This window comes from Sturnus vulgaris, chromosome W, assembly GCF_052056855.1.
Source record: "Sturnus vulgaris isolate bStuVul1 chromosome W, bStuVul1.hap1, whole genome shotgun sequence".
In the NCBI taxonomy this organism is placed as follows: domain Eukaryota; kingdom Metazoa; phylum Chordata; class Aves; order Passeriformes; family Sturnidae; genus Sturnus; species Sturnus vulgaris.
The window spans coordinates 35,014,745-35,039,686 of record NC_142282.1 but is presented as its reverse complement, the minus strand read 5'-3'; the positions used below and the strand labels follow the sequence as shown (position 1 = coordinate 35,039,686).

Below are 24,942 nucleotides of genomic sequence, written 5' to 3'. Positions count from 1 at the left end.
CTACAGGTGTCCTGAACAAATTGTGTCATCCCACCATTGTTCTCTTGATTTTGGTATTAATTGGTTTTGTTTTATCAGCAATCCTATACATTATGAGTTGGAGAATAATGAAATGGTTAGCACAATTGGCATCTGTGACAAATGTATCCAGATCGGTTACTGTTGGCATCCCTAGGGTTATTGACACAAGGTTTTAAATAGGATAGAATATGATTTTTAACTGGAATTGATTATCTTCAAATTGCATTTAAAATTGTTTAATCAAAATTTTGCTTTAAAAATTTGATTTATTTCTAATCAAAAATTGAAAAATTAAAGACTTGAACAAATTGTTTAAGATTGTTAGTAATCAATAATTGAATATAATTGATCTTTTTTGTTTTCCTTTTTTCTCCTTTTCCTTATCCTGTCCCTTATCTTTTTCCTACTTTCCTGTCTCTGTTTTCCGGGATATGCTACCAACTTGGACGAGTCCTGAAGACACCACAACTGAAGACTCCACCAGGACTCTACAAAGGAGTGCTCTTGACGATGATCGTGAGTCACGGGGTGGTGTAAAGGTCGGTCCAAAGTTCCCCTCGATTTTGCCTCCCGACCGTCGCAAGGAGAACTCTAGGACCCCCACCCAGGCTGACTCTGCACAATGGTTTCCTGGCCCGGCCAAGGTGGATGCTCGTAACTGTGTGCTGGTGTATTGTGTTCACTGGACTGTGCTGTCATGGCACCAACCAGAGGTTGTGTTGTACCACCAACTGAGGAGTGCTTGACCGTACCTGTCTCCTGCAGCACCACACAATGGTCCATAAATCTTCCCACCTCTTGGCCAGAGGCCACTTGCTTTGGAGAAGGACTATAAAAGAGGGATCCTCTGAGAAAGACCCTTTGAGATCTCTCCACTGATGAAGACCCGTCTACCCCCTGGAGAAGACCCCTGAGATCTCCCCACGGACGAAGACTCGTCTATCGGATGACCTGTGAGGACGCCCGTCTCGTCTGTTGGTAGCTTTTCCCCCATCCCTTTCTTTCCTTCCCCTCTCCCTATACTTTGTTTCCAATACCTCTCCCCCTTACAGTAACTGAGTTGTTGGCATTTGATGAAATGCATTGCTGTTGTGGAATAAACTGATTTTCTGCTGTTGAATAAACTGATTTTCTCCCCTGCACTTTGCCTGTTTGCACTTTTAAGATCAAAAGAAACATCATGACCCCCGCTCTGTATTAAAAGTGGATCGTGAGAGGGGCAAGCTCCGGCCGCATGACCTTCTCGTCCTGACAACAGATCTCTGTGAAGGGCATAGGCGAAAAGCTTTCGTTTTCCATTCGAACTGCGAGAGAGGCAGACTGTTGCACGGAGCTCTGAGAACAAAGGTGCATGCCCTAGGCGGGCTTGGGCAGAAGCTGCGTTCTTGAGCGCTTGGCTGCCGGCACACTGCTGGCTGTGTGGCGCCGCTTCAGCAGCTTCTGGCCACCGGGGAATGAAAGCGGCGCCAGGCGTGGTGAGGGCCGTGAACAAAGCCGCACAAGTACCGTGCTTGTGTGCACTACGATACAGGCTACTAGGAGAGGAAGGTGGCTGCCCCTCGCTTGCCTTCCCAAGCGCCCTTAGCAGTCGAAAGGAGGAAGCTGAAGCACTGCTGCTTGTGCTGCTCCTTGGTTCCCTTGCAGCCCACTGTGGAAACATTGGCGGTCACTTTAGGCGCCGAGTTGCACACAGCACCACGATAAATGCCCTGGAGAAGGGAAATGCAGAGTGCAGCGAGGAGCTGGACGTGGCTTAAGTGCAATAAGTAGAAGGTGAACCTAGGTACTGCCTCTTCAATCTGGCCCCTCTGCTCTGGTAGCAACTTTTGCAAGTAGGCAAAGGGAGCTGCGAGTGTGTAGAATGAAGGGCAGCGAGACGCGGTCTGTTATGCGCCCTTTCACGGCTGCTTGACAGAGGGCTAGTTGAAGAACGCCTTCTTCTCCCTCGCGTCCTTCTTGCTTCGCTCTAGCTGCATGGAGTACACAACAGCGAAGGTGTGAGGAAGGGCACTGCCCCAGCTTTTGCCCTGGCCTGCCTGTGCTTTGCCTTTAGCTGCGCACCAGGACAATGGCACTTCTTACCAGCAAGGCAAAAGAGGCGTTAGTGTATCCTCAGGAATGGCAAGGGCCTAGGCATTGAGTTGAGAGTCAGGATCTGGGCAGTCTTTAGAGGTTTCCTCCCCCATGGCGCTGGTGTATTCTCATCCTGGTGCTGAACTGAAATGCCCGGGCATGGCAATTCTGGCCTGCCTTGTGCAGAGACGAACACAAATGTGGGGCTATGATCCTCTGTTCTGGAGCTCTGCTTCTGGGTGTGTGGGGCACCATGAGCCCGCAGCAGCCGCCGAGGACACTGTGGATTGTGCATGAGGCTGGGCTGGCCCCCCGGCCCCCGTTGGTCTGACAGGGGCCATAGTGGCATCCGAGCAGCATCGCCTGAGGGCCCCATAGGGTCGGGGAGAGAGCTGGGAGTGACCCCGAGCGACACCCGAAGCGATATACGTAGGGCCCGGAAGGCCAGTGGTGGTGTCGAGTTTCACGGGTAGGAGGCTGCTAAGCTGCTTTTAAAGCTGGAGCTCCTCTGCTCTAGGACAGACTGGGAGAGCTGTGTGTGTCCAATCTGGAGAACAGAAGGCTCCAGGGCGGCCTTCAAGCCCCTTGCAGTGTTTGCTGGGGCTCCAAGATAGCTGGGGAGGGACTTTGGAAAAGGGTCTGGATTCGCAGGACAAGGGGGAATAGCTTCAAACTGCCAGAGGGCTGGGGTAGATGGGATATTGCAAAGGAATTCTTCCTTGTGTGGGTGCTGAGGCCTGGCACATGTTGCTCAAAGAGGCTGTGTGGGAGCCCCATGGCAGGAAGTGTCCAGGGCCAGGCTGGAGCGGACGTGGAGCAACCTGGACTAGTGGAAAAGTGTCCCTGCCCATGTCAGGATGTGGGGAGAAGATAATCCATGATCTCTAAGGTCGCTTCCAGTCCAAACCATTCTGGGATTCTAGGATTCATGGAAGGCACTTTTCCAAGTGAAGTGTTCTATCTCTTGGCTCCCAGCTTGTAGTTGCCAGTTCTTCTGGAAGCAGGCCTGACCAAGCAGCTGTGATGAGCCATGGCTTCTCAATAGGACGACTGTGATATATTTGCAGAGAGGAAGGCTGCAGACAGATCTTCAAGGCCCAGGTAAAACAAGCAAAGGATTGAATAAAAGCCAAAGGTTGGTTGTGTTAATCAGTTTGCTGGCTGTTGAAATGGCCCCAGGTCATTTTCAGCATTTCTAATTTGGATTTGTTTGAGTAAAAAATGAATGTGTTACCTCCAGCGTACGCTCTCCAATGCATCTCCATATGCTCCCATCACTTTGTTGTATATCAGGTTCTATTAACTGAAGACAGAATCATAACACAGTAGTAAAACATTTAGAGGTGTAGTTAGCCAGCTTCAGGAGTTTTCAACTCTGCTGTTGACTTTTCTGGTAACTGTAAGCAAGGCAACACAATCCAGTTACTCCACTTTTCCTCTCTGAGGAAAAGATGATTTTTTTTTTTCTCATTGTGAAAATACCCTCGAATGAAGAGAGTTATGCATGTGGCATGTAGGATTCATTATTTTACCTTTCTCTTCTGCTGTCTTTCGGGTACTAGTTTTTTGTAAATTTTTTTTTGTCGCTGTTCTCCATTCAGTAGGTTTGAAAGAATTCTAATTGTTGAGATGATGGTTCTTTGAAGGCTCACTTAGCCCACCTTTTGGGTGAAGGAAAGAAGAAGACAAGGTCCTCTAAGAAGAGTAAAAAGCATACTTTAAAGAGACATGGAGAGGTGTCTGCTGATGCCATGCAATTACCATGTAATCAGCAGAAATGTGTTGAAAAAACACCCATCAGTGACTTGACAAGAAAGCCACACTCAAGACAGGTAAAGAACAGAAGCATAAAACCCCAAAGGTATGAAATGGACAGATTTTCATTGGGAATGAGCAACTCCTGAATTCTTGGTTCTAGAACTAGGGGCTTGTAATAAATAGACTGTCTCCTTGCCAAACGTAAATTTGGTGTAATGAACTGCTCACTGCCCGTTGAAGTGCAAGGCTAGTAGACTAATATTTGCCATGGCAGGCATATTGTATGGCTTTCCTGTTAAAAAGAAATTGGTTTTGCTCATAGCAATCTAGATATGTACCCAGTCTGACACCTATTTTTTAGGCTATATTTCCAAGTAAATGGCTTCCGTGATGATGCAGTAAGTTTATGTCATGAACACGAATGAAGTGATTGCATGCATCCTTTTTTACCCTAAGCCAGCTGCTGAATAATGAGACAGAGACTCTCACTGATGCCAAGGAGTGCCCAAGCTTTTGGGAAAAGCACTGGGCAGATAAAGCCTATTTCCACATTTCTTGCTAGCGTCTCCTTCAAAGTTCATGGGTTTGTTCATCTTTTAGAGCTGTTCTAGATGTCTTTGTAGTTTACATGTACTAAATGTCGCAGGTATTGCTTTCATGAAGTCCTAATAGATTTGAAGTTGGAATCTACTCAGGCTTCAATGTCTCAGAAGAAGCAACGTTGATTCTTTGAATTCTGTTCTTGAACTTGAGAATGATACTTATGTAGTTAATGAATTAATTAAATCGAATTCACTTAAATGGAACAATTGTCTTGTTCATGTAGATTTTAACTTGGGAAATTGATCTTTGAGTTCTACTTTTCATTGTTGTTGCTTTTCTGTATTCTTTGATTGCACAGATAGCAGATGTACTGACCAAGTATTCTGTGAAACTGGAGGAAATATCCTTCCCCTTGGAAGCTAATGTTCACAAGGTCATTAACGCTAACGCCATGGTAAATGTTTTACCTGGGGCAAGATGGCAGTCTGAATATTCCTAGAATGTCTTTCTTTCCCCAAATGAAATTCATTTTTTCTGCCTATCAATCACTGAAATATAGAAGAAATTTCTACTTGGCAGGGTATTGGTTATCATTTGTGTTCTTTTCTCCCCTCATCTTCTGTTGAAGAGACAATTTTTTGTTTGTTTTTGCATGTCGTATGCTGCTTCTACTTCAGGTTTTATTTTTTAATACACAGAATATAAAGAGAGCACTGCTGGATAATGAGAGGGCAACTGCCAAGCTACTCTTGAATCGAATGAAATCAGAGCTTGAGAAAGAAAAATGGCATCAACTGAAATGGCAAGGGAGAGTCAAGGACTGGAAGCTCATGCAGAAGCAGTGTGTAGTTCAGAGTTTCAGGTCAGAAATGTGGCAGTCTTCTTTTGGACAATGAGCAACACAAAGTGGCTAGTGTTCACTTTTGGTTTCTATCAAAATAATACTTGATCATTTTTTCTTTCTACGTGATATCGCGTATGATATCACATATATCATGTGATTCCATTCTACATATCTACTTTCCATCCTGCAGAGAATTTATGGCAGGTGAAGAAATATATAATCCCCCAACTGTGAATATGGAAATGGAAAAGTTGATAAAGGAGCAGATGGTACTCATTGAACAGAGACTGAAGGTTTTGCAATATATCGGGTATGGCAAAAGAGGTTATAGCATAAAGGAAAACAATTGTTGCTGGAGGTAATGAAGGACTTGGCTACAAAATGCACTTTGCTTCCTGTCAATGTGCGATTGCTAAATATTGCGGTAAGACAGGGTCTACATCTATTTCTGTACAGCTCTTTTGAATGGAGAAAATGCATTCTTGATTTTCAGTGCCCCAGCTACACTTAATAGGTGGCGACCAGGCTCTAAAAATGGAGGAATGCTGAAGTAAATCTTGAAACATAGTAGAAATGGGCAAAGATGGGTGGAGACCTAGAAGTTGGTGCTTTTGTCAAGGCATTTTTTCTCCATGGCGTGGGATTTTATTTGATTAATAAATTAAGAGAGGAGTCTGGATAGAAATCTAACGTTGCAACTTTTGAATATCCATCCTGAACACAGGAAGCATTGCTGTGGGTGCAATGCATTACGATCTGTACAGGGAGGTTTTTTACGGTGGATGTAGGAACAAGGTAGATGACAGTTAGTTCCTAATCGGGCAGTAAACAGTTGGCCTTGAACAACAGCAATCTCAGGTTTATTTTCATTGCCAAGATGGCTGTAAATGAAAGAAAGCCCAGTAGTATGGATATTCCCATTCATAATTTTATATTTGAAGTACTGACTGGTTTGTATTTTAGGATACCTGACTCTTGTTTCCTACTTTCATAGCACCTTGTTGCCTCCAACACGTGCCAAATCTGATGGAAGCAAATGGTGCAGAACTCTGGAGAACTGAAACAAAAGTCTAGGTATGTCGGTAAATCCTAAGAACAGTCTGGAATTCAAGCAATATTTTCTTTTCTCCCGGGCAACGATGAGGCAGACAGGTGCTTTGAGAGTGCATGTTTGCTGTATTCTTTGTTCCGTGTGTTCCCACATAACTTCTCAGTTGCTTGGAGGTGGCAGTAAGAGCCAAAGAAGCTGCCTGTGGCATGGCTTTCCTTTGGCTAGTACAAACACCTGTGCACGGTAAGATCTCGCAGGAACTGGCTAGGTTAGAATGAATCTGGGGGAAATCAAAAGTTAATTTTGACATGGATCCCTTCTCAATCATACAAAAATACTCCTTTTTAACTCTTGCAGAAGAAGAGGGGAAGTATGAGAAGAAGAGGGGAAGTATTGGAGATACTTCCTTTCTCTGTGTCCTTGCAGCATGCCTTCCCTCTCTGAGTCTGCCTTCTCTTGCTCCAGAGCACATCCTGTTGGGATGTTTGTAGCCTGTATGGTAGCAAAGAAGTTGGTAGTGATTGTAAGTACCTTGCTACTTTGAAGCATAATGATAAAGAGCTGTGTATGAAAATGTCTTGTTTTCTTTGGCTGGTAGTGTCTGGTGTCTGTAGGCAAAGGTCTGTAGGCACTGCGGGAATCTGTTCTGTGTGCTGGGATAGAGCATATGGCCTCTGTCATGTTTCCATGTCACACTGCACTATGAAAGATGGGAATTTTGACTGTGGTCAGTTCCATAGCATTCACACAGCCCTAATGTGGAGTGCGTGGAGAAAATGAGCATCCAGTATGAGCTGGTCGAGGGCAAATGTCAGGAGAAAGGGCAGATGTGCAAGTTGAGTGCCACAGCTTTTGGCTGTGATAGCCGTGGTCCAATGTGTCATTCGAGTAAAATGCATCTGAGGATGCGCCAAACATTGAGATAACAAGTGAAATTCCTTTTTAACCTCCACCTTACTCTGTTCAAAAAGTAAGCCATCCGTTTGGTTTCACAGTAGTAGCTGGTATTTGTACTTAAAATGTGGAAAAGCCGTAACAAATGCCAGTAATGAAGGGAGTGCTGTCCTGCGTGAATGTGGAAGATGCAAGGAGCCTCAGCCCTTGTGCTAAATCTGTCTTATCAAGGGAAAGAAATTCCACCTCTGCCTCAATTTCTCCCTTTGTGTACAACCAGATGGTATTGTTTACTAATCTAATATGGCAAGTAGGAGGATGAATCTATCTCTGTCCATCACAAGAAAAGAAACACTACGTTTAGCCAGGCTCTCTGAAAGCCACACAGTATTTCTTCTGTGCATGTCAATAATTTCTTCTTCTTTTCCTTCAGATGACCCTGTTGGATATGAATATTTGCACTGCAGAAGATGCTGAAGTTGTGCACTCCAACATGCTTCAGATGACTGAGAAACTAAAATGTAGGTTTGAAGAAGAAGTGGAGCACGTGGATGTACGTTCCTTTTATTTGATGACATATATTTTCATCACTCCTTGGGATTAGTCTGTTCTTCCTGTGCTCCCACCTGCAATGCCTTCTGCGTGGTAGGCTATTGATGTCACCTTCGAAAGAGGTCCATAATGTGACAAAACACTCCAAAGAAACAGTTTGGTGTGGAAGAGTTTCATGTGGAAGTGTTCATAATTCTTGTGTTTATTATTTGTAATATAAATAGATTGTATTTTTATGATCATTTCTATCTGAAATACATATGATAGCCACGAACGACATATGGCCCAGCCTGCTTAAGATCAGACTTTAGGAATAGCTGGAAATGATCTCCCAAATGTCTTCCAATCTTTTCTATACATAAAAAAAGTCGGGCAGTTGTTTCTAAAGGAATAAATTATAGAATGTGATTTGGTGCTTTATGGTGCCAGAATAAACAGAAGTTTTGATAATCCGTATTCTTAGCAGTTTACTTGGAGACTGATTTTTTTAACTGTCCAGATAGAAGACGCCATGTTGGATACCAGTCGTAAAATTTCTGGCAGCCTTTTATCATGTTACATATCCTCTTACTCATTTATCTCACCTTCCAGCAGTTTAGAAAGAACTTGTTCACTTGAATATTTTTCCTTGGAGTGATTTTAAGGAGATGGCTAAATGGCCATAATACAGGTAGAAACATAAAAACAAGGGTGTGCTATAAAGACAGTACTTCTTAATGCAAAGAGCCCTCTGAAATTCAAAATACCTGCTATAAAATTAAAAATGTAATCTTTTAGATGGGAATTTCTACTCTTCAGTTTCATTCTGTCAGGTGCATTTTTGCTAACTGCTTGATTCACGCTGAATGGACAGTCCTGTCTTATTCTTGGTATGGCAACAGTGATAGAGATCACTGCTGCTTTCTGTAGAAAGTGGCTGCAAGTTGCTATTACGAGATCTTGTGCAGGTCTAGAGTCTGATTGGATGTGAGGTTCTCATTGTTTCAACAAGCAACTTGGGGTGGCAGTGTCAGAGGTGTTCATTATCTAGGAAGATTTTCATAGGCGATGAGTTTTGCTGAGGTAGCTTTCTCTTCTGGGTGTAGAATATATGTGCATAATTAACTTCCTTGAATCCTAAATAGTTGGGGAGAATTTAGTATCTACGAAACCATTTTTACGAGAATTTTTATGTGGCCTTAGATGATGAAAGTGATCTGGATACAATTTTAGAAAAAAGGAAAACGGTGAGCTGTGAGGAAGAGCTGAAGGAGTATTTGGAGAACACCCTTTCTTCTTGAGATCAAATGAGAACAAGGAATGAATTTTGTATCGTCAACTTAAAAGGTAGAGCATCTTTGAACATTGGTTGTACTACTTAGGCCTTGTTTTAATGCTGTTGTGTGAAGGTATGGAAAAAGAGTGCTTTTCACTTCATGTAAGAATATAGAATAATGTCCCTAGTGAACAAGGTTAAGGCAAATAATGCCCACAGTTTAGGAATGGGACAAAGGAAGACTGCTATCATTGAAAAACCATAGCACATCAGTATTACTGTGCATACCATCACATCCATGCCTTATTCAGAAGGTAAAAGGAGTAGAAAGGAGGAGTGCAGATTCTTGGATCACCGGAATCAGAAGTTGGTCTGCACCATCATCTCTTCACTCATAGATTTGATCACATTCAAAGTTCTAGGAACTCAGACGTTTAAGATAGCAAATCACTTGCAACTTTAAAAATCATCTAAAATTTGGTACAATTCCCCTCTCCTTCCTGAAGATCTTAGCAGCGGCTCTGAAGCCATAGAGGAAGCAGCACTGTTCACACACCCAGGAGGTCTTTCCTACCTGCTCGATCAGAGGCACATTAGAAGAGCAGTATGGACCTGAGGGGCAGATGCTAAATTCCTTTCTTCTATTGATTCAAATAAGCTTATAGCTTCACTAACAGTTAAGTCAGGCAGTTTTAACAACTTTCTAAGTGATTCTAAAGGTCTTACTGATTGGCGTTCCTGACATTCATTACATCCATAAAAGCAAGTAGAAATATCACTGGAGTTATACTCCCTTTTACAATTTCCACATAAGAAAGTTCCTAATTTCCATACTACACAACCGCAACGAGGAAATAATACTTCTTGTATTCTAGATCTAAGATATTTCTGTACTAGTCTATGGAAATCAATCACATCTGGAAAGTCTGGGATATTAGGGTGTGTTCTTATTGGTTCCTTGAGAATAATGATTGGGATCGGGATGAGATCTTGCACTCTATTTGTCCACCGTTGAATTTGGCTCCGTGTCTTCTCTACTTTCCTCAATCTTTGATATCCAAGGCTTGACCCACTTGGCTGGGATCCAATTAGGTTTAGCACCTGTTAATACACAAGCATAACCCTGTCCCCATGTCAATAATTGGTGGGGACCAGTCCATTGTTGTGATTGGGGTTCCCATACAGATACTTGTATCTTATGAACAGTCAAAGATTCATCCTTGCAAAAATGCAGTGTAATGGGCAACATTTGGGTTTTTAGCTCAGGGCGTTCCATCCACATTTTCCAATTGTGGACATACAATGTTTTTGCTACGATTTCTTGTGGAGAGAGGGTGACATTCCCCTCCCTTTGTAAAGCAGAGAAAAGGCGTTTAAGGTCTTGATGTTTGCGTTCTACAATAGCTTGCCCAGTACTATTGTGAGGTACTCCTGTGACATGGGTAATGTTCCATCTAAGTAGGAACTCACGTGAAGTAGAACTAACATAATTAGGACCGTTATCTGTTTTTATTTGTTGTGGGACACCATGCACTGCAAAAGCTTCTAACCAGTGTCTGCAGGTTGCCTTACTTTTGGCGTTTATCATAGGCGTTGCCCATACTAGTCTGCTACAGGTATCAACAGTGACATGTACATGTTTAAAGCGTCCAAATGATGGCACGATTGTGACATCTGATTGAAACAATGTTCTAGGGTGGAGACCACAAGGGTTCACTCCTTGTAACTGGATTGGGGGTAGTTTTGCACAATCAGGACAACATGCTATGATACCTCGTGCCTCTCGTTTTGTTAGATGGAATTCCTTCTGTAGGCTTAATGCTGACTGGTGAAAAAAGGCATGAGAGGCAACGGCAAGGTCAAAATTACTGAGTCCAATGGCTGGTGAGGATACGATTTGGTCAATTTTGGCATTTCCTTCTGATAAAAACCCTGGTAGATTGAGATGGCTGCAGATATGTGTTGAGAAAAAGGCATGGTGCCTGATATTAATTACATTTACTAGAAGAACGAGTTCATGATAAAATAAGGAGTTTGAGATTCGACCTATTAATGCATCCTCAATTCTTTCCAAGATAGAGGCAACATACAAGGAATCGCTAACGAGATTAATTTCTTGAAAGTCAAAGTGTTGAATACCTAAGGTTATAGCCTTGAGTTCAAGTAATTGTACTGATCCTTCCAGATGTTGGTAAACTACGACATCCCAGTTGCCATTTTTCCATATTGCATATCCGAACCTTTTGGTCCTTCCACTGGCATCAGTAAAAACAGTGATCGCATTGGGAATTGGCTTAGAGTTTCGCAATGTTTGATCTTTTAGTGGGAGGTTAGTGGAAAACAAGGCATGTGACGGATAATGATTATCAAGTTCTAAGCCAATAGTGGCTGTAGTGAATGTATATGATAGTGATTGCCGTTCAGTGCAAAGAGACAAATTATTTATGGGCACATAAAGAGAAGATGCATCAACTCCAAAAACAGTATGCACTCGTTGGCGTGCTTTCAGAATTAAGGATCCTAAATGATCAATACGTCTTGTAACAGAGGAAGTGGGGCTACATGCTAAAAACACCCATTCCAATAAGAAGAAAGTCTTGAATGATTCCTGCCCAATTATAGCAATTTGTTCAGCAGGGTAGTTAATGATATAAAGGTTTATTGGTATGGTAGGATCAAACCTAAAAGCAGTTGTACAATGCAACTTTTTAGCAATTATTTGCAGTGCTTGTTTCCCTTCTTGGGTTAATTCCCTTTTATCATTAATGTCCTTTGAACCTTGTAACAATTTTCTTAAAGGATCTAAGTCTTGATTTGAAATACCTGCCCATGCACGTATGCTTTGAATGTCTCCTAGAAGCTTTTGCACATCATTGACTGTTTCAATATTTGCATGTAAAGTTACCTTTTGAGGCACAAAGCGAGCTTGTGTTATTTTAAAGCCCAAGTAAGACCAAGGGTAGAAGAATTGCACCTTTTTTTTCTGCCACTTTCAATCCCCACTTTTCTAATTCTAGCAATAATTCCTTTTGTTTTAAGAGGGGTAATGGAAATTCACTTGCGACTAAAATGTCATCCATATAATGATATGTCAGAAAATTTGGATTATTAAGTCTCCATTGATGTAAGGCTTGGTCTACAAACCATTGACAAATTGTAGGACTATTTTTCATACCTTGAGGGAGTACCACCCACTCATATCTTTTCATAGGTGCACTGTAATTAATGGAGGGCACACTAAATGCAAATCATTTGGTATCTCCAGGGTGCAACGGAATGCTAAAAAAGCAATCTTTGATATCAATAATAAACAGGTGATAGTTTTTTGGTAAACCAGCTGGCGATGGCAAACCTGGTTGCAGAATTCCTAAAGAGTGCATTTGATTATTGACTGCCCTTAAGTCATGTAAAAATCTCCATTTTCCTGACTTTTTTTGTATAACAAAAACGGGGGTATTCCAGGGACTCATAGAAGGTTGTAAATGACCAAAGGCTAATTGTTCTTGTACTAATGAATGGAGATGCTCTAATTTATCTTTAGTGATAGGCCACTGAGCCACCCATACTGGTTGGTCAGATTTCCATGTTAGTTGTATAGTGGGTCGAGCACCTATCGGCTCAGTGGCCTCCCCTGAAAATGTTGGTTGGTTAAAATGACATTCCATTGACTAAGCGTGTCTCTACCAAGGATCCAAAGAGGAGTGTCTAGTACATAAGGTTTTACTACAGCCTTGTTTCCCTCTTTATCAGTAATTTCTACGAATTCCTGACTTTGTAAAGTACGGGTGGTTCCAGCAACTCCTAAGATTTGCTCATTTAAGAGTGTAGTGGGCCACTGCTGAGGCCAAGCAGTTAGTGGTATTATGGTGACATCTGACCCAGTGTCTAGCATCATTGAATGTTCAAGTATTTCGGAATCATCGATATTATCAGAATACAATTTTACGGTTACTTGCCGGGTCGGTCTATCACTAGTCATGACTTGAGCAAAGGCAATTAAGGGTCCGGTACTACCAAAACCACCAGATCTTTGTGAATTAGTAGCTGTTGGAACCTGGGGAAGAAAAGGAACAAGTTGAGCAATTACACTACCTTGTGGAATGAACATTGGTGGGGAAAAGACTTTCACTACTATTCTGATAACACCACTATAATCAGCATCAATTACACCAGGTAAAACGAAAATGCTGTCTAAAGTGGCCGACGATCTCCCTAGCAATAATGCGGCCATACCGCCACCTAGTGGACCTTTGGTAGTACTCTCGATGACGGTAACAGAATCATCAAAAATAGTCACGGAGTCTCTAGTTACCAAATCGACTCCAGCGCTCCTTTTTGTGGTGGGGAGCATGTTGTAGAGACAGCCATGGCTACTGAGGGGTTCTTTTTGTTCGCAGAGCCCCCCTCACGGCTCATCTCGTTTCCCGCCAACGGTGTCCCATCCTTTTTAAATTTGGATCGGCATTCATTTGCCTTGTGGCCAAACTTTTCGCATCGGCGGCAAGTGCCCACAAATGATGTAGATGTGAGGTTCGTATTGTTATTTTGTTGTTGTTTTGCCAAACGTGAAGGACAATGCTTTCTAATATGTCCGGTATGACGGCAATTATAGCATGTATTGGGAGGGCCTTTGTCCCCCTTCCCTTGCTTGTGTGCTTGAGTAATGGCTGCAGCTAAAGCAGCAGCATGAATTCGAGCTTTGTCCTTTTCAATTTCTAAAGGGGCTCGTGAACATTGTTCAATCATTTGTATTATTGTCATATGAGCTGGTAATGCTGCTAATAATCGCTTGCAGGTGGCATTTGCATTTTGCATAGCTATTTCTTTTACTAAAGTATCTTTCATATCAGGAGGGACATCTGGTGCTACCTCTACTCCTTCCTTAATCCTGTCCACAAAAGACAAAAAGGATTCATCTTCCTTTTGCTGAATATGTAAATAAGGTTGTCGAGGCTTACCTACTTGGGGCAAGTTGTTAAAAGCTTCTAAAGCAGCAGACTTGCTTTGAGCTAAAATGCGAGCCCCTAACATTGCCTGTCTTTGTGGATCGATGAATTGACCATTTCCCATAAGCATATCTAGCGTGGCAAAGCGTAGAGGATCACCTTGCGGCAAATTGACATTATCTAATTGTTTAAGCTCCTATCTTTGTTGCCACTTTGCTAAAAATAACATATAACTAGTAGGTCCTAGTATAAGCTCAAACATAGCCTTAAGGTCGGCAGGGACGAGTTCTTGGTATTTTAGCAATGCTTCTACTTGTCGCCTTACCAAGCGATTATCAACACCGTAGTCCATTACAGATTTTTGAACCCTTGCTATCATTTGCCAGTCTAAGGGCTGCCAAGCATTATTACCACCAGTTCCTCGCACCACCGGAGCTGAGACAAACTGAAAATCTCCCGTCAACTCAGCATTTGTTACCACTCCTTTCCACCTCTTATTCATGTCAAAAGAAGGGTCTTTGGGGATGGAAGTTTAGTCAGGACCTTTCCCTGAGCCTCCTGAGCCTCCCGAGCCTCCCGAACTCCCCGAGCCTCCCAAGCCTCCCGAGCCTCCCTCCTCTCCTTTGTTCCACCAACGCTGAAAAGAGTCATTAAAGGTAGTTAACAATCCCGTCCCTTCCTTTTCTGTAGAATGAGAAACATTTGTGTTTTCAATTTCAGAAAGCATTATTGGGGGTAAACCTTTAGATGTTAGAAATTGATTTGCAGTAGGCATATCCCACTCCCCTGCCTTAACCAAATTGATAATGTTCTGTCGGCGTTGAGATGTAGAAGTATTCGGTGCAGAAAAAGAATTTTCCTCTAAAATTTTGAGGCCGGAGAGAATGGCGTTATGGGCCTTTTTATATGCTTCCCGAATCGTTTTACTTTTGGAACCCTTATCAAGCCGCTTCATTTCACCTAACAGTTCAAGCATGGTTTCGGTCTGCTTTTGCAGTGTGGACTGTAAATCGTCCGTGTCCATTTCTGTTTCTTCGGGAAGAGGCACAGTCGCTGGGTCGAAAGTGGGAGGTGAGGGCAGATGTAACACGGGGTCAGTATTAGTGGGATTAGCGGGCGCTACCCTCATTGTTACTGGGGGTGCCGTAGGTACCGAGGGCGCAGAGGGTGCCGTAGGTGCCGGGGGTGCAAAGGAAGGCACATTATGAACATCGGTAGGGTCCCAGGGTGGTATTAAATCATCATAGGGGCCACGGGCCGCAGGGGCTGACACGTACGCGGGTGGGACAGTAGCAGACTCTTGGGTGAGTTTACCAGCAACGGCAGTGACCATGGTCTGTGCTGCGAGTTCCAGCTCAATTTCAACACCCATTTGTTCAATTAACATGCGCAGCTGCCGGTACGTAGGAGCTAAGGATTTTACCTCCTTATTCCCAGTTTGTATAGCTTCCCACAAATCTGCCCCGACTTCTTGCCAAGTAGTCTCTTTAACAACATCGGTAGAGTCTTTTACAAAACCACGATGTTTAGCCCAATACAGTAAATTCATGAGCGAAGACCGATCAACAGTCTCTCCTTTCTTTTGGGCAAGTTTCATTAAGGCATCACCAGTAGCCTTCTCGATAGCTGATAACGTGTTTCCCATCCAGCAAATTTTTTACAGCCGTCTAAGGCTCCCACTCACTGGTCTACAGTGGCCACTCACGCCTCTCTAGGACGCCCGGTCGCAACCGCTGCGGGAAGTCAACGTTCTCCTAGGCGGCACGCACAGAGACCCTCCACAAAAAAGTCAGTCTGTTAAGCAGTCTGGCCCCTTCGGATCATCACGTCGGGGTCAGCAAGATCCTGGGGTTTTCATGCTGGAGAACAGGAATCAATAACACACACTCAATATGAATGCAAAGAGCAGAGTCTTTATTTTTAACAAAGAGATGATTTTTATACGTTTTCAGTGGTTACTTAGAGTTTGTTACAAAGAGTACGATTGGTTACACAGGAGACGTATATATGTTAACAGTAATTCTATTGGTTCATCTAAGATCTATCTTTCTACAGTCTAGTTATTGCGTAAGATACTCTTTGAAGTGGACACGGTATGTCAACTAAACAGGATCTTGCTTCCCCAGATGTCTTTTCCTTTGTTCTTGCTTATCTCAACGTTAAAATTTATGATTTTGTTTTTCTCCTATAGTCACGCCAAGGACACGGTAACCTTGAACAGACCTTTAACATAACTAAGGTAGTTTTCTATAGACAGGCTGCAGAGCCAGAGCTCCTACTAGGCCGCCAACAGTGTTGGAATGGTTCCCCATCCAAAAGGAAGGATGTCAAATTCTTCTTTGGAAATATTTTAACTTCTGTGCATTTCTTTCTTTGAAATGAACTAATCTGTAACAAGCCAGGACATGATTCTGTTCAGTAGAAACAGATCACTGGCAACATTTAGCCTAAAGGTTTTATGAGATTGATCAGGAAGTTCGATTTATATTTAAAGGCACTGTAGTCATATTTAATTTTATTTCTCTCCCTACTTGAGTCTCTTAAACAGGGACCTTCAATTGGACAGGAATAGGACTCTGAAGCAAATTGTAATGGATGACGTAATGGCTTACCCGGAAGCATTTTGTGGGAATTGATTCCTTCTAGGTATCCAGCAGCCAGCATTTTAGTGTGAAGGAAAACTTCATACAGGTAAAACAAAAATTCCCGTTGGTTTAAAACCTGACTGCTATATTAATATTTCACTTTTGAGAAAATTTTCATGACCTTTAAAATTCAGACTATATCAAGTAGTGTTTCAGCCATTGAAGAAAGTCCTTTTGATAGAGATAGGAGAGGGAAACCAAAACATTTCTCAGAGCCACACTTTGAACTCTGTCCTTGTTACAAACGGCACTTGAGCAAATTCATTTGCCTTTGGAACAGAAAACTGCAAGGTAACAGGCTTATCATTACGGATTTGAGTGTTCCAGGTTCTTTGGATAGTAAGTGATCTATTCCAGATGATCTCTTACTGAAATAGATCCATTTTGAGAAGGGATATGGATTTCTTAGAAGAAAGCAAATCCCTATGTTAAAACGGTGTGGTGGGTGGTTTTTGTTGTTGTTTTCCTTTTAGAACTTGCAAGGCACAATCGACTTCATAGTTCGAGATCCAAATAAGACCACGACATTCCAAACAGGTGTTTCTTTTTGGTTGTTTTTCAATCGGTATATCTTTGGATTGCAACTAGTAGAACTGTGCTTGAACTGGAAAGAAGTAGCAGAGGTTTCAGAAGTGGAACATATGGTGGAACAGTAAGCTGAGAGCATTTTGCAAGGTGAGGAAATAGGGGTAAATGGTAAGAGTTTCCTGAGTCGGAAGGGACCCCTAGGGATCGTCAAAGTCAACCTCCTGGCCCTGCACAGACACTCCAACAGTCCCACCCTCTGCATCCCTGAGAACATTGGCCAAACGCTCCTGGATCTCTGGCAGCCTTGGGGCTGTGTCCATTGCCTGGAGAACCTATTCAGTGCCTGACCAGCCTCTAAGGGAAAAAACCTTTCCCTGATAGCCAGCCTAATCGTCCCCTGACACAGCTCCTGGCATTCCCTTGGCTCCTGTCCCGGGTCGCAGAGAGCAGAGAGCAAAGCTGTCCCTGTGCTGCCCTTGAGATGAGCTGAGAGGTCCCAAGTGAGGTGTGAGCTCAGTGTCCTCTCTGCAGCTGAACCTAATGCCCTCAGCCACTCTTTGTATGGCTTCCCCTCCAGCCTCTTCACTATCTCTGTGTCCCTCCTTTGGCCATTTCTCCAATAGCCTGAGGTCTTTCTGACGTTGTGACATCCAAAATTGCCCCCAGGGCTTGAAGAGAGCGCAGTCCCAGCCCAGAGCAGAGAAGGGCAATCACCTCTCTCGAGCGAGTGGTGCCACAAGATAGGGACAGTTGTCAAAAATCAGCTGGAGAAACAAATCTAACAGAGAAACAGGTGATCTAGGCACAGGAAATGGAAGAAGCAGTGGAAGAAGAAGATGAGGAGAGGATTCCTTGAAAAAGTGAAGAAAATGAGCATGCTGAACAGGGACTAAGCATTATGCAGCTAAGTGAGCAAGAGAATAAGTTTGAAAGTGAAGGCAGTTTTGTCCAAAAGACGGTGGAATAGGAAGTCTTTTTGCTGTGAATGAATAGAAAGGTTTTTTCCATTTAGTTTGTATACGAAGCGCACAGGGCTCTACATCCTTTTGTGGGAAAACGGACAGTGTAAAGTTGCCAATCATTTTGGAGCGAATTTGGAGATTTTTGGCGTCGCAGGTGAATTTTGGGTTGAATTCTGGGGACTTGGTGGTTCCCAGGGGAATTGGGGGGAGGGGTGATTTGGGGAGATCCAGGTGAGTTTTGAGGGGTCCCAGGTTGATTTTGGGGGAGAATTTGTGGAATTTTGGGGGATCCCGGGTTGCGAGGTTTGGGGTTGTGTTGGTTTGAAAGTAAAACCAGTGCGAGACTCCAAGTCAGTCATACAATTTTATAGGAGAAAAGAGAATAAATAAAAGACGTGCAATAATATAGAAGAAAAACCACCAACAAAGTCAGAAATACAACCTGACACCCTGTCAGTCAGGGTGTTGGTAGCAGTCCGTATAAATGGTGGCTGCAGTCCTCCTGGATGACAGATGTGGTTCAGTTGAAGCAGTGCTCCTGTAGAAGGGGCAGTTTTTCTCCGAAGATCCAGCGATGATGTGGAAAAAGGTCCGACTTTCCTCTGGGATCCAGTGGAAAGGACTGCTTTGGTGTTCCAAATCTCAGTTTTTATCTAGGTAGAAAATGTTTGGCTCATCCCCCTGGCTGGAGCATCTCCCAATGGGATGATGGAATCTTATCAGTTACACAATAGGACTTAATGGCCCATTAACATAATATATCTTCTGGAGGAAGGATGGGTTGTGAAAAGATAACGATGACCATCCCCCTGATCTTATCAGATGGCACATCAGCAGAGGATATCTCCCACAGTGATAAGGATCACCACCCCTCCCACATTTTAACAGATGGTGATAGAATACACATTTTTGCATTTTACCCCAGGACATAATCCACCCCTTATTCTATTACCATCGACATCATACGCAAACAATACCCTGTTACAGATATATAATACAAAATGAAACCTTACATACAGTTCTCTCTAACAATTAGGTCTCCTTGCAGGACACAACAGGTTTCCCCATCTTTCTGTATTACCCACCAAGTGCAACCAGGTCCTTGAGCAAAAACAATCCCACGGATCGGTTTGCCTTTGCCTGTGGTGGGATTAATCCAAACAGTCTTTCCTAAAATACCTTTCATGTGTGCCACAGGGACCTTGTTCCCGTCCACTGTGTGCAGGGGTTCAGAGTCGGCAGGACCGGCTCGATTGATGGACCCTCTGGTGTTAACCATCCAGGTGGCTTTCGCCAAGTCCATTTCCCAATTTCTGAAGGTTCCACCACCTGGTGCTTTCAAAGTAGTCTTAAGGAGTCCATTAGACCTTTCAACTTTCCCGGCAGCTGGCGCGTGGTAAGGGATATGATATATCCATTCAATACCATGTTCTTTGGCCCAGGTGTTGATAAGGCCGTTCTTGAAATGGGTTCCGTTGTCTGATTCAATTCTCTCAGGGGTACCATGCCTCCAAAGGACTTGTTTTTCTAGGCCCAAGATGGTGTTCCGAGCAGTGGCATGAGGCACAGGGTAGGTTTCTAACCATCCTGTAGTTGCTTCCACCATGCTCAGTACGTAGCACTTGCCCTGGTGGGTTTGGGGAAGGGTGATTTAGTCAATTTTCCGGGCTTCCCCTTACCTGTACTTTGACCATCGTCCACCGTACCACAGAGGCTTTACCCGCTTGGCCTGTTTGATGCTGTCCATGGTAAGGTCCAACCCTCGGTCACGGGCCCATCGGTATGTTGCATCTCTCCCCTGATGACCAGAGGCATCATGGGCCCAACGAGCTAGGAATGATTCTCCCTTGTGCTGCCAGTCTAGATCTACCTGTGATACTTTCACTTTGGCAGCTCGGTCCACCTGCTTGTTGTTGTGATGTTCTTCATTAGCCCGGCTTTTGGGTACATGTGCATCCACGTGTCAAACCTTTATGGTCAATTTCTCTACTTGGGCAGCAATGTCCTGCCAAATCTCAGCTGCCCAGATGGGTTTCCCTCTGGGCTGCAAGTTGGCCTTTTTCCAGCAATCCAGCCATCCCCACAGAGCATTAGCTACCATCCATGAGTCAGTGTAGAGATAAAGCATTGGCCACTTCTCTCATTCAGCAATATCCACAGCCAACTGGAAGGCTTTTAGCTCTGCGACCTGACTCGATCCACCTTGTCCCTCGGTAGCTTGTGCAACTTGTCGTGTGGGGCTCCATGCTGCAACTTTCCATTTCTGGTTAGTGCCTACAATTCAGCAGGAACCATCCGTGAAGAGGGCATATCGTCTTTTAGTCTCCTGTAGCTCATTATATGGTGGGGCTTCCTCAGCACGTGCCACTTGCTCCTCTTCTTCAGAAGAAAATCCAAAACTCTCACCTTCACGTCAGTTTGTAATTATTTCCAGAATCCCAGGGCGATTTGGATTCCCAATACGGGCGCACTGAGTGATGAGGGCAATCCACTTGCTCCATGTGGTGTCAGTGGCGTGATTTGTGGAAGGCACCTTTCCCTTGAACATCCAACCCAGCACTGGTAGTCGGGGTGCCAGGAGGAGTTGTGTTTCTTTGCCAATCACCTCTGAGGCAGCTTGAACTCCTTCATAGGCGGCCATGATCTTCTTCTCTGTGGAAGTGTAGTTGGCTTCAGATCCTTTGTAGCTTCTGCTCCAGAATCCCAGTGGTCGACCCCGAGTCTCCCGAGGCACCTTGTGCCAAAGGCTCCAGGGCAGACCATGGTTCCCGGCTGCAGAGTAGAGCACGTTCTTCACATCTGGTCCCGTCCTGACTGGGCCAAGGGCTACTGCATGAGCAATCTCCTGCTTGATCTGGGCAAAGGCTTGCTGCTGCTCAGGGCCCCGGTGGAAATAATTCTATTTGCGGGTGACCAGGTAGAGAGGGCTCACAATCTGACTGTACTCAGGAATGTGCATTCTCCAAAAGCCTATGGCACCTAGGAAAGCTTGTGTTTCCTTCTTGCTGGTAGGTGGAGACATAGAGGTGATCTTATTAATTTCCTCTGTTGGGATCTGACTACGTCTGTCTTGCCACTTGACTCCTAGAAAGTGAATTTCCTGAGCTGGTCCCTTAACTTTATTTCGCTTAATGGCAAAACCAGCTTTCAGCAGAATCTGGATAATCTTCTCTCCTTTCTCAAAGACTTCCCCTTCTGTGCTGCCCCATACAATGATGTCATCGATATACTGTAGATGTTCGGGGGCTTCACCCTTTTCCAGTGCAGCCTGGATCAGTCCATGACAGATGGTGGGACTGTGCTTCCACCCCTGGGGCAGACGATTCCAGGTGTATTGCACGCCCCTCCAGGTGAAAGCAAACTGAGGCCTGCATTCTGCTGCCAGAGGAATGGAGAAAAATGCATTGGCGATATCAATGGTGGCGTACCACTTTGCTGCCTTGGACTCCAGCTCGTACTGGTGTTCCAGCATATCCGGCACAGCAGCGCTCAGTGGTGGAGTCACCTCATTTAATGCACGATAGTCTACAGTCAATCTCCATTCTCCTTCAGATTTACGCACAGGCCAGATGGGGCTGTTGAAGGGTGAGTGGGTTTTACTGACCACCCCTTGGGTCTCCAGCTCACGGATCATTTCATGGATGTGAATCACCGAGTCTCTGTCAGTACGGTATTGCCGATGGTGTACTGTTGTTCTGGCGATTGGTACCTGTTGCTCTTCAACTCTCAGTAGTCCCACAGCAGAGGGGTCATCTGCAAGAACAGGCAAGGTGCTCCGTTTTCTAATGTCATCTGTCTCTACAGCAGCTATCCCAAAAGCCCAGCGATATCCTTTTGGGTCTTTGAAATATCCATTTCTAAGATAGTCTACGCCAAGGATGCATGGGGCCTCTGGGCCAGTCACGATGGGGTGATTCTGCCACCTGTTCCCAGTTAAACTCACTTTGGCCTCCACTACAGTCAGCTGCTGGGATCCTCCTGTTACCCCAGAAATAGAGATGGATTCTTCTCCTACATACTTTGATGGCATCAGAGTACACTGGGCGCCGGTGTCAACCAAAGCCTTATGTTTTTGTGGGTCGGATGTGCCAGGCCATTGGATCCACACAGTCCAATAGATCCGATTATCCCTCTCCTCTACCTGGCTAGAGGCAGGGATACTCTATTCCTGATCTTGGTACATGTCGCTCTCTTCCTGTAAATAGGTTCTTGAGGTCCCTTCAAGAGGATCAGTCATATCATCATTCTGATACTGTCTGGAGTTCTGTACATGAGAGACTGGAGCAGCATTGACTCTAGATGAGCTTCTTGTGGTTGGTGTCCCTCTTTTCAGCTCATGTACCCGGGCTGCTAAGGAGGAGGTGGGTTTCCCATCCCACTTTCTCATGTCTTCTCCATGCTCCTGAAGGGAAAACCAGAGGCTACCTCGTGGAGTGTGTCTTCTCTCCCTGCCTGAGGAACGCCGTCTCCTAATGGCAGAAACTCTTGTTGGTTCTGGAGAGATCTGGTAGTTGTTTTCCTTAAGTTCTTTTTTTAGTTTCTGATGGCCCTCTTCAATCAAGCTTCAGACTTGCTCCACCAGCCTTGTTTCCACGGATGAGACATGGGTACGAAATGGGGCTGTGACAGTGTCCTCATACATTCTTAGTTTATTGGCCAAGACGCCTACCATGTCCTCACCTTCCCTCCACTGCAGCGTTGCCAGGTAACGGGAATACATCTCTGATCCAAGCTGTGCAAATCTCAACCACATCTGTGACGTGCACTGGACACAGTCTGGGCTCTTAGGAAATCTCTCATCTTCTGAGAAAATGATCTCCAGCACGGCCAATTCCCTCAGGCATTGGATACCTTGTTCTATTGTGCTCCATTTTCCTTGGTGCACCTGGAGATCTTCTTTACAAAGGTATCTGTCCTTCACACTTGTCAGCAGTAACCACCAGAGGCTGAGAGTTTCTTGGGTTCTCCCAATCCCCTGGTCAATGACCACATCCCGGGACAGAGATCCCAGTTGCCTGGCCTCACTTCCATCCAGAATGGTGTCATTGGCTGCAGCGTCCCAGATGCGGAGCAGCCAGGTCAAGATGGACTCATTTGTCTGGTGGGTGAATTCCCTCCGCAGGTCACGCAGCTCACCCAGGGATAGAGAGCGAGTGATGATTTCTGGCTCTGTCTCTTCCGCTGGGTGCGAAGGTCCTGCCACGTCCTCGTCAGTCACTATGCGGACTGATTTGCTCTTTGATTTCTTCTTCTGAACGGGGGCAACTGCTACTGGTCTAGGCTGTGCTGGTGCAGTGATGGTTTGTGTGGAGATGCTGATGGCGCTTCTGGCTTTTTTCCTCCTCTGTGGCAGTCTGCATAGACACGGACACTGTTGCTTTGGGTTAGGTTCTTCTCCTCTTTGTGACATTGTGTGCAGACGTGGACGAAGTGGATTTGTTTCTTTTTTCCTCTTCCTCAAGAATACGCAGCAATACACCATGTAGTGTTTAATTTCTAAGCAAGTTGTAGGCTGTGCATAGAAGACAAAGCAGAACTAACAACAATATTATGCTGTCCTTAGCATCCAGCGGGAACTCAATATTTCCAAAAACTACTGAATCAGGCCGGAAAGATTGGAAAAAATCATTCTTTACCCCTCCCCGCAAGGGCTGGGTGTGATTGTTAAAACCCCGGATGTAGCACCCTAGACTAGGACAAGCAAACAAAGTCGAGTATATATTCCGAATTATGTTCATTGCCTTAGAGGTTATCATGCAGTAGATATAATAGGCGAATAAAGCAATTTTTATACCATATCCTGGTCTACACAGGAGCATTACAGCTGGCAGATAGTTCCCCATGTGTGGAAAAATATAGACAACAAGATAGAAAACCCATGTAAGCATGTTGAGAATCATGGTGAATACAAAATTGTAATACTGACCTTTCTCAGTACCCTTCATGCCCCACGTTGGGCGCCAATAAATGTGTTGGTTTGAAAGTAAAACCAGTGTGAGACTCCAAGTCAGTAATACAATTTAATAGGTGAAAAGAGAAAAAATAAAATACATGCAATAATATAAAAGAAAAAACCACCAACAAAGTCAGAAATACAACCTGACACCCTGTCAGTCAGGGTGTTGGTAGCAGTCCGTATAAATGGTGGCTGCAGTCCTACTGGATGACAGATGTGGTTCAGTTGAAGCAGTGCTCCTGTAGAAGGGGCAGTTTTCCTCCGAAGATCCAGCGATGATGTGGAAAAAGGTCCGACTTTCCTCTGGGATCCAGTGGAAAGGACTGCCTTGGTGTTCCAAAGCTCAGTTTTTATCTAGGTAGGAAATGTTTGGCTCCTCCCCCTGGCTGGAGCATCTCCCAATGGGATGATGTAATCTTATCAGTCACACAATAGGACTTAATGGCCCATTAACAGAATATATCTTCTGGAGGAAGGATGGTGTTGGGGGTTGAATGCTTCCCTTTTCTTTCTGTGGAATTTCTCACATTGTTATACTAAGTAATTGCGGCTACACCTTAAAACGACAGATAATGTTCTCTTGTAGGGGGGGTGGGTGGAGGGGGAAGGGGGGGAACAGGAAAAGGAAGGGTGGGACGCAGGGTCTGGAGCAGGGGACTCGCTCTCGCTTGGCTCTTGGAGTGGGAGTACAGCTCGGGGCTCCGGACTGGCATCTCCCCTGCCATCCCAGCACTGAGATCCAAGCTCCTTGCCATTGGACATCGCTCTGCTGCTCTCCCATCTCACCCTACTATCTCCAGACACCCTGCTGAGCATAACGAACGACACCGTGACGGGGAGTCACTTTCCCAGCCTCTCTCACCCCTGGGACGCAGCCGCCATCACTCCAGCCCTCTTCAACTGCACGGGACCTG

At 44.6% G+C, this 24,942-nt stretch overlaps 1 pseudogene; it reads right to left on the bottom strand.

Moving 5' to 3' along the window:
* Positions 1–2,070: 2,070 nt before the first annotated feature.
* LOC148220106 (endogenous retrovirus group K member 8 Gag polyprotein-like) lies at positions 2,071–14,457 on the bottom strand (annotated as a pseudogene).
* Between the last annotated feature and the right edge of the window lie 10,485 nt (positions 14,458–24,942).